This window comes from Cyanistes caeruleus, chromosome 1 (genome assembly GCF_971803275.1).
Source record: "Cyanistes caeruleus chromosome 1, bCyaCae1.hap1.1, whole genome shotgun sequence".
In the NCBI taxonomy this organism is placed as follows: domain Eukaryota; kingdom Metazoa; phylum Chordata; class Aves; order Passeriformes; family Paridae; genus Cyanistes; species Cyanistes caeruleus.
In genome coordinates this window covers 135,759,921-135,768,700 of record NC_141701.1, presented here as the reverse complement: position 1 = coordinate 135,768,700, position 8,780 = coordinate 135,759,921, and the positions used below count along the sequence as shown (strand labels likewise).

Sequence of the window (8,780 nt, the reverse complement as noted above, 5' to 3'; positions counted from 1 at the left end):
ATAAAATAAAATAAAATAAAATAAAATATTGAAAGTAATGGACTAAAATACAACAATAAAGTAATGTTAGATTATTTTTAAGGCATTGCATTAATCCAAAGTCTTATGAACATTTATAGCAGGTTGTGCACTCTTAGGTAAACAGTAACTTATTTGGCAGGTAGAGCTCCTTTAACAGACGATTTTCTTGCGCCTTCAGCAGGACCAACATCCCAGTTCTCTCAGGGGAGACAGATGTACCAAAGCAAGTAATATCATGTGGGATGATAGGTTCTGCCCTCAAAAACATCACGGAGGAACCCGCATACGCAGTGAAGGCAAAAGCAACAAAACGCCCTTTAGGCAACAGGAGGCACCAAAAAGCTCAGCTGCGGTCTGCAAGATATCCGCAGTGTGTTATCAGCGCAGGGTAAATGAGTCAGGGCCTCCCCCTGGAGTCCTGGCACGGCAGGCGGGCTGGGAGGCGGCCCGGCAGATGGCTGCTGGGGATGCCTTTCTGAGGGGAAGGCCGGCAGTGCAGGGAGCGTGCTCAGCCCGGCCCGGCCCGGCCCGAACACCGCTCGGACAGGCCCGAACACCGAACACCGCTCGGACAGGCCCGAACACCGCCCGGCCCGGCCAGGCCCGAACACCGCTCGGCCCGGTCAGGCCCGAACACCGCTCGGCCCGGTCAGGCCCGAACACCGAACACCGCCCGGTCAGGCCCGAACACCGAACACCGCTCGGCCAGGCCCGAACACCGAACACCGCTCGGCCAGGCCCGAACACCGCCCGGCCCGGCCAGGCCCGAACACCGCTCGGCCCGGTCAGGCCCGAACACCGAACACCGCCCGGCCCGGCCAGGCCCGAACACCGAACACCGCCCGGCCTGGTCAGGCCCGAACACCGAACACCGCTCGGCCCGGTCAGGCCCGAACACCGAACACCGCCCGGCCCGGCCAGGCCCGAACACCGAACACCGCCCGGCCCGGCCAGGCCCGAACACCGAACACCGCTCGGCCCGGCCCCGCAGTGTCCGCTCCAGAGCGGCCTTGGCTCTCCCAGCACAGCAGCGCCGCCCCCCCGGCCTGCACCCTGCCTCAGGCTACAGAAGTATGATGAGAGGCAAAACTCCTGGAAAAGCCTATTAATACTGTCGTAAGGCTGAAAGAGGAACGTGCCCGTTATTTCCTCAGCTCTGCGCCATGTAAGCCCTTCAGGAGAGCAGCGTGTGAGAGAAACTCCCCAGCCAAGCTGCGGAGCCAGGGAAGGCGACTTTGCTTCGTCTGTTACTGTCACCGCTTGTGAAAGGACAGGCCCTCTCACTGCGGAGTCATTCGCTTCCACTTGATCCTATTAATTATTTCTAACTAGATTTTTATAAATCAGTGTCCTGCAAAAAACCCTGAAATTGAGCACAGTGGAGACCTAGGCATGTACAGCGCTCATATCCAGGTGAAGAAATGCCTGTTAAACTGTGGATGGGTCTGTGCAGCCTGGCTGCTTTTCACCTGCCTTCAGATAAGGGTCTTCAGCAACCCTGAGACTGCACAGCAAGACCACTTAGAGTGTTACCTTGCATTAGACAGACATTCATCCTTTCAAGCTTTCCTATCAAAACAATCAGGAATTGGAACATTTGAAACTAAGTGATAGTAAAGACTGTAAACTCTTTGTTCCTCTACCAACTTGGGAGCTGTTGATATTTTTTTACCAACTGGAGAGGTTATCATAATTTTTGAAAACATAAGGTAAAACTTCTGTGAAAAAAGTTCTACATTATTTGGGCTTTTTCTTTTATTTTTCCTCAGGTAGAGTCAAAAGCCTTCACTGTTTTCTGTATCAGTGGCTTCCCTCAGGTTTTTCACTTAAAAATCAAAAATAAATTTTGCCTCGGTAGATTATTTCTATTATTTATTTCTGAATTTTCCTGTAAACAAGACTGACTGCTTAATGGAAAGTCGTCTCCTGTGTTTCTCAAAGAAGAAAGTAGCTGCTGTCTCAGAGGCAGCAATAATTGCTTGAATGGCAATGAATAATTGCTTGGTAACAGTCAGTGCAGGGCTTTGCTTTTCACCGGAAACCTGTCCCTGATGTAGACACTAATTAGCTACTGCCAAAAGGAAAAGGGAGACTTGCAGAGCTGCTCCTCCATTCTCATTCCCAGTGATCTGCAAGGTGTTTCCTGACACCTTCCAATCTCCAACCAACCTGATTCCAAAGTCCTCCTTGGCATGTTTGCCTACCTGTGGTGTACATTTCCTCTGTGACAGAATTTAAAACCACACTGCATTTTCCCTGTCTCTAGAGCAAAATAAACCCCTGAATGCTCAGCTAGCATGGATGAGCTTTCCAGCTGGGCAAGTTTCTTTGGTTAATCAGTGAGTGGTGTATTGCTGGGGAGGCACTGGACTGTCACTGATCACTGTACTTCTTGCAAAGTATAAGGAGTAGTGGGTCGGGACAAAGAGACCTATAGCTCCTCTATCCTCTGCGGGCCCCCACATCTCTCCTCAGTCAAGGTCATGCCAGGTTCATTTTGCTCTTGAAACTAGGAAATCAAGAGTTTAGATCAAATCTCCCTCTGCTAGGTTCTAATACAATGCTCTCTGGAAGAAATGAAGACCCAGCTCATAGGGCTACATAGATACACATATGCTCAGAGAAGGTGTTGGGAGGAAATTTCAGGAGTAACTATTCTGTGATGATGTAATTAAATACTGTATTATAAAGGGTATATATATATATATATCTGTGTGTGTCTGTGTCTGTGTGTGTGTGTGTGTGTGTGTGTGTGTGTGTAGGGAAATTGAGCTAAGGCTGCCTTGGAAGGTATGACTTGGTTATTTTCCAGTAGCTGAGTGTTTGACTTTTGAACTATAGCACTTCTTCAGCTAAGTTTTCATGTGCCATATAGTAGGGAATTTCAGTAGCTTCAATCACAGACTTGACAAGTATCTCCAGTGACCATGTCCCTTGTTGTCTTTCAGCTTCATTACACCCAGAAAGCATGAGGGAGATGGAAAGAGTGAATGAGAATTTTAATTGTCTCGGAAAGCATGATGTCCTGTTCATGTTCACATTTAGAGCCACTTCATGGGTAGCTATTTTAGGCTGTGTAAAACAATAATGAAAAGGTTAAGAAGGAATGTAATGGATAATTGTTTTAAAGTTAATAAATATATAATAAATTTTAAGCCTGCATTTTGCAATAATCCAATCTTGCTCCCACTGGACTCCCTGCCACTTTTGTGATTAACTTGAAATGAATCAGGTTGCAGAGTTTCCATAAAGTAAAATCCAACACTTAATTAAACCCTTTATTCTGAAATTCCAGGGTCGTCTTCAACGACACACAGTAATATTACTCCCACACAGATGTAGATGCCAATGTTACACTGTCAGTCACATAGCCAGGTGATGAACAAAACTAGAATAATTCATAACCTGCTCAAATAAATGAACTTCAGTGAAGCTACAGGTTTTATTTATAATGGATGACTTTTAATTTTTATTATTTACAAGAGAAGTTCAGCTTCTTCTTGCACTCCATTTTTAAATGCTGTTTGGAAACTGTAATTCAATTTTTTTTTTCCCAAATAAAACATTATGTTAGCACACCTGTTACTGCCTTCCCTAAATGCCCAAATTAGCCCCAAGGCTCTCAGCAGTGCAGGTAAAACCACTCACTGCAGGGAGGGAACCAGGTAGCTGTGGTATTGCAGCAGGGGAAGAGGGTGAAGTGGGTCAGGACAGCATGGGAAGGGATAGCCAGCACTGGAAAGCAAAACCCAGAGCCCTGCACTCACCCTGGGTGTGACAACCTCGGCAGGGCAGCCGAGTTCCCCAATTTCCACACTGGGGAGGACACCTTACTTCTGCTGCCACAACAGTCACACAGGCGGCACATGGCCTCTCCTGGACCTCAGACTCAGGCCTGGCATCTGCAGATTTGTGAAAACCGTTGATGAATCAGGAGTGAATTTCCCCAGTTTTCTCTAAAAGTGCCTGGCAAACACAGAAAATGCACCCACAGCTTCCATCTTCCAGCACAGACTCTGAGCTACTGTGTATTGGGTCTTCTTTTCACCAGGGCAGCCATACCAGCAGTTTGGTTTTAGGCATCATGCCAGTCCTCTAACACACTCTGATTCCCCTTGGACAGATTGTGTACATCAATGGGCATTTGCTTTGCATCAATATTCTGGGTTCTGGTTCACAGATGAACACTGTTTGAACTTTTTGTGGCATAAAGGCACTCGGACTGCTTCCAAGAGCACAATGATTTCTAATAGTTACTTTATACTAAGCACTGCTGATTTTGTCTCACAGCAAAGAGTTATTTCCATTCTGCCTGATAATTCAAAGTGTTTCTTTTGGAAATTATATTTTAAAAGAGTCAGCAAACTGAAAATTAGCAGTGATTTTCTTTTTTTTTTAATTTTCTTCTTTTTTTTTTTAATAAAGCAACCAGCATTTCCAAAAATACCCCTGTTTATGTATCAATTGCAAGCCAGAAACTGCTCTCGAATTATCACTGCTTGTAGGAAACTGCCTTAGCTTTACAGATACCAGAACAAAGTGCTTATTTTTGTTATCATGAAAGAAAAACTCCTATGTCCTTCAGCCTGCCAGTATTTCAAAGCCCATCTAAAGCAGAGCAGCAGGTGTAGCAGTTTCTCACAGTCAGTGAAAAGAGTGATGATGAATTGCATATATTGCCCCCAGATCCCTGCCCCTCCTCCAAAAGCCAATCTTTCAGATTAGGCTGAACACAAACAGGGCTGCACAGGAACACCTGCTCTCCCTTGTGCTACATAATATGTTCTCTAAGCTCAGATGTGCCTGGAAATGTAGTGAATCCAAGTTCAAAGGAGGAAAGTAAGGGCAGAGGGGTATAATGGAGTGGGCTGCAGAAGAAGATAATTTATTTTCCAGTTGATAGACTGCTGTGAGTCTCTCTCCAAATTGTATCTTTTGCTTCTTTAGCAAGTGCCCAAAGGTAAATGCTATTGTACACTGTGCAATAACACTTCTGCCTTCAGCTTACACCAGAGACTGGCTTCCTTAGAGGAGTTTGGGCAGGAGCAGTTTCTACACAGCAGAAGCTCACAGTGTGACTAGGAAGCCTTTTTTTCCTGAGCACCTCTGTCTCTTTCTGGTGTATGAAATTCTACTTCTCCAGGTTCCCAAGTGATTTAACCACATGGGCAGTTTAGTTCACTAGATATATTTTTATATTTTGTCTATATCTAGTTCACACTTTGTAGCTTTGGAAACCTCTCAATAGTATCACGTCTCACTGCTACTTTGGAGTTAACATTCCAATTCCATGGGGTTTTTGTTGTATGGAAAATCATCCAAGTACAAAGTTTATAGGCCAGATTGAGGTCAAATCTTTCTCTGTAATAAACAGCTTTCAACATGGCTGTAATTTTCTTCCAGATAAAAGAAGCTCCTTTTTACAGCTTTTTCCCCTCTTCTTTATTCCTAATTATCAAGCTAATGAAAAAACTTCCATTTATTCGTAGCCATTGTACTTGCATCTGAAATTTTGCCAAAAGCTCTAGAAAGCTATTGCACTTCCTTTGTACATCATAACATTAATATATTCAAATAATTCCCCTACATTAATGAGTTATGAACTTCCTTAACTCTACAACCACTTACCTGTCTTTTGCCTCTGCCTCTTGGTTGATTCTCCATCACTTGTTTATTCCTCTCTTTTGTTAAGAATTCACTGAAGGAATTTCTTAACCACTTTAAGTACAAAATAATTTTGAATTTTATAATTTCTTTGACTATTTTCCAGCCTCTGAGGTTTTTCTTTAAATGTCAGTTGGCAAATAGCAGACATTGTTCATGCATTTGAAGCTACAGCTTAAATCCACACAATGTGGATGTAACATTTGACTGGTATTGGTACTGGTATTAATTGGTCTGATTGCAGCTAGTGAAGTAGATGCAACTTCCACTATACACCAAAATGGATACTCTAAAAAAATCAGACATAAATCCTATTCCGAATCTGATCCTCAGAACAGACATTTCAGGGACAGCTAAATTGCCAAACATTTTATGTTAGCATCTTCATTTAAAAACAAAACAATCAACAAAGAACAAACCAAACAAAAACCCCCCAGATTAATATGTATGGAACCAAGGCATACTTGCAGTTCAGCTTAAGTTGTCCAGGTTGTCTTTTTTGTCCAATGCCCTTCTGCTTGCTTAATTACCTGGCACCAGAGGTGAGATGAAGAGACTGGCGTCAAGAAAACACGGTGCTGGTAGAAAGGGGCCTGGTCTGAAGGACATGAGAGACAAGGAGATGCAGCATCTCCACTTTGGTCTGAGGAGTTGCGCAGCACATGCCAGAAGCCACGCACACATTTCTTCCATGTCCAAACCAAGTGAAAACCAACAGAAGTTCGGTAAGGCTTTGGCTGCATATCAATGCCATCTATACAAATAGTACAACCAAACATGAAGCCTATAAAGGCTACTCCCAAAATGAGATGATTTCTTTAATTAGAGGGATCTGAAGGCAGCAGAGAGTCTGCCATGTATAAATGTAGTGTGCTTCTGGAGACAGCTGGTGACTTCAGCTGTGACAGCAAGGTGGGGAACCTGTGCCAGAGGGCCCAGCAGTGATGGGTGACTGCTGTGATTGGAAACCTGAGTTATTTCCACCTGGGTGCTTGCATAAGCAATAGTGCAGAGCATTTTGGGTCCCCAGTTCCTATCCCAGCCCCAGACACTCACCTTAGAATGTTGTTCTTGCTCCTTCAGCACTGATGCCAAGCTGGGCACCTGTGTGGGTGGCCAGAGGGCTGGCTGGTCACTGCAGCTGCTCCAGGGCCGCAACACCATGCCAGTGTGGACATTGGGGTCAAGAGCAGTGAGAGAACAGTACCACATACCAAGTGTGCCCTGGGGGCTGTATCTTTACAGAGTGAAATGAGAACACTAAAGGGTATCAAGAGGCACTTTTGACCAGAGGCTGATCAGAGAAGCATCATTCAGACGGGTCAGGAAGGAGCTTATGAGATGAGGATCCATATGGAAAAGGAAAAGGGAGAAGGGAAAAGTATATGGTTTCTGTTGCTTTTTATTCGCATAGCACACTTTAATAAGAAATGTCTTTCATTCATGTCAAAATATCCCAGTAAATCAGTACAAGTCCTCACAGCTGCAGAGGTGCCATCTTCTAAGTCTTTGCTTTCTCCCTTAGACTTTTAGATTCTGTGTCAGTATTCTTCCCCAATCCCCGAGACAATGTTCCCAGCTCAGCATGTTCAGTTCTGCTTGTTTTTATTTTTTCTTGTCTTGCATGGTTTCAGTTTACAGATTCTCAGAGCTCAGCGACAGCTTCCTCAGTGACAGTGAACCAAGGTCAGGCAACAGAGCTGCACAAAACCAGCCAAGGGTCAAGGCCAGCTGGAGCCCTGGGCTACAGAAGCCCTGAACCTGACAGCACAGCTCAGAGAAGTTGTGTGGTCCCTCTGTTACATCAAACTTGCACTGAGTAGGAAGGACAACTGCCTGGGCTGGATCCCATCTGGATGTGATGATGCAGCTGACTGGTACCCACAGGGATCTCTTTCTTCATGGGGATACACATCTCTTTCAGCACATAATCTGAGATGCACCAGTCAAGACAGCTCACAATGATCCACTGAGCATGATATTCCATGCACACAACAAATTCATATACATACACAATCTGTAGGCATGTACATTATATATACACATGTATACATAAAATCATACAACTTCAGATAGACTGCTAAACTATAAATCCTCATTCCATGTTAAACACAAATTTTGAATAAAAAAGTTTAAACAAAATTTGTAATGCTTTCTTCCTGTTTTAGCTCAGAATTATTGCAGACAAAAAGTAGGAGCACTCCTCTCTGCCCCTCCCAAAAAGATGTTTCCCTGGTACCTAGCCTCACTGCAGCAGGCTTTTACACAAATCTCTCAAGAAAACCACAGCACCACTTTTATAGTAAGATACTAAGGCTAGGAAGCCTTAGTCATGGCCACGGTTAAAGGAATTGTTTAAAGAGTCAGAATTTCAATCTTAGGCTTTAATTTACAGACACTCAGCAGAATCGTGTCCAACTTCTGAGATTACTCTGGATCTGATTTTTGTTGCTCTCTTCCCCCACTTTTAACTTAATACATAGTGAAGTCTGATTTTAAAAATTATTTTGTCATTCATTTATGAATTTGGGTAGGAGTAAGGTGGAGGAAAAAAACCAGCATCCCCTAATCAATCTGAAATCTGGCAAAAATCACCACTTTCAAGCTTTCTGAGAAAAATACAAACTTCGCAAATATCCACACAGATGTCTTCTCTTCCTAGGTAAAGTTATAATAACAAAATCATGTCTTCTGGTTTTCCTTTCCACTGAAAGTTGTTGCATACATACACTTTTCCTTCCAGTCAGAACTCATGGCAGTTTAAAAAAAAAAATTTAATAATAATAAAAATCAAATCTTTAAAATTTTTAAAATTCTGCTGAAAGAAGTACAGTGACAACACAGTTTGTTAAACTTCAGCATGAACATTTCAAAGGGTACCTGATTCCAAAAGGGAAATAAAACTCTCAATTTGCAGTCCAAGCACCAGCCTGAAAGGAACTTAATTACATTAACTATTAAAGCAGAATAAGCAAAAATGCTTATTACAAGATTATTTTTTAAGATTCTGGTATTTTGAGTTGTAATGTAAAGCAAAATTTATCTTACAAAGACAAATTTTAAAATGTCCTATGAAAAGGCTTGGAGAATTAAAA

General features: G+C 43.4%; 1 long non-coding RNA gene across 1 annotated transcript; it reads left to right on the top strand.

Moving 5' to 3' along the window:
• Positions 1-325: 325 nt before the first annotated feature.
• On the top strand, positions 326-1,876 carry LOC147655934 (uncharacterized). The gene is made up of 2 exons (XR_015278909.1): positions 326-843; positions 976-1,876. It is a non-coding gene; the product is annotated as an uncharacterized LOC147655934 (long non-coding RNA).
• The last annotated feature ends 6,904 nt before the right edge of the window (positions 1,877-8,780 follow it).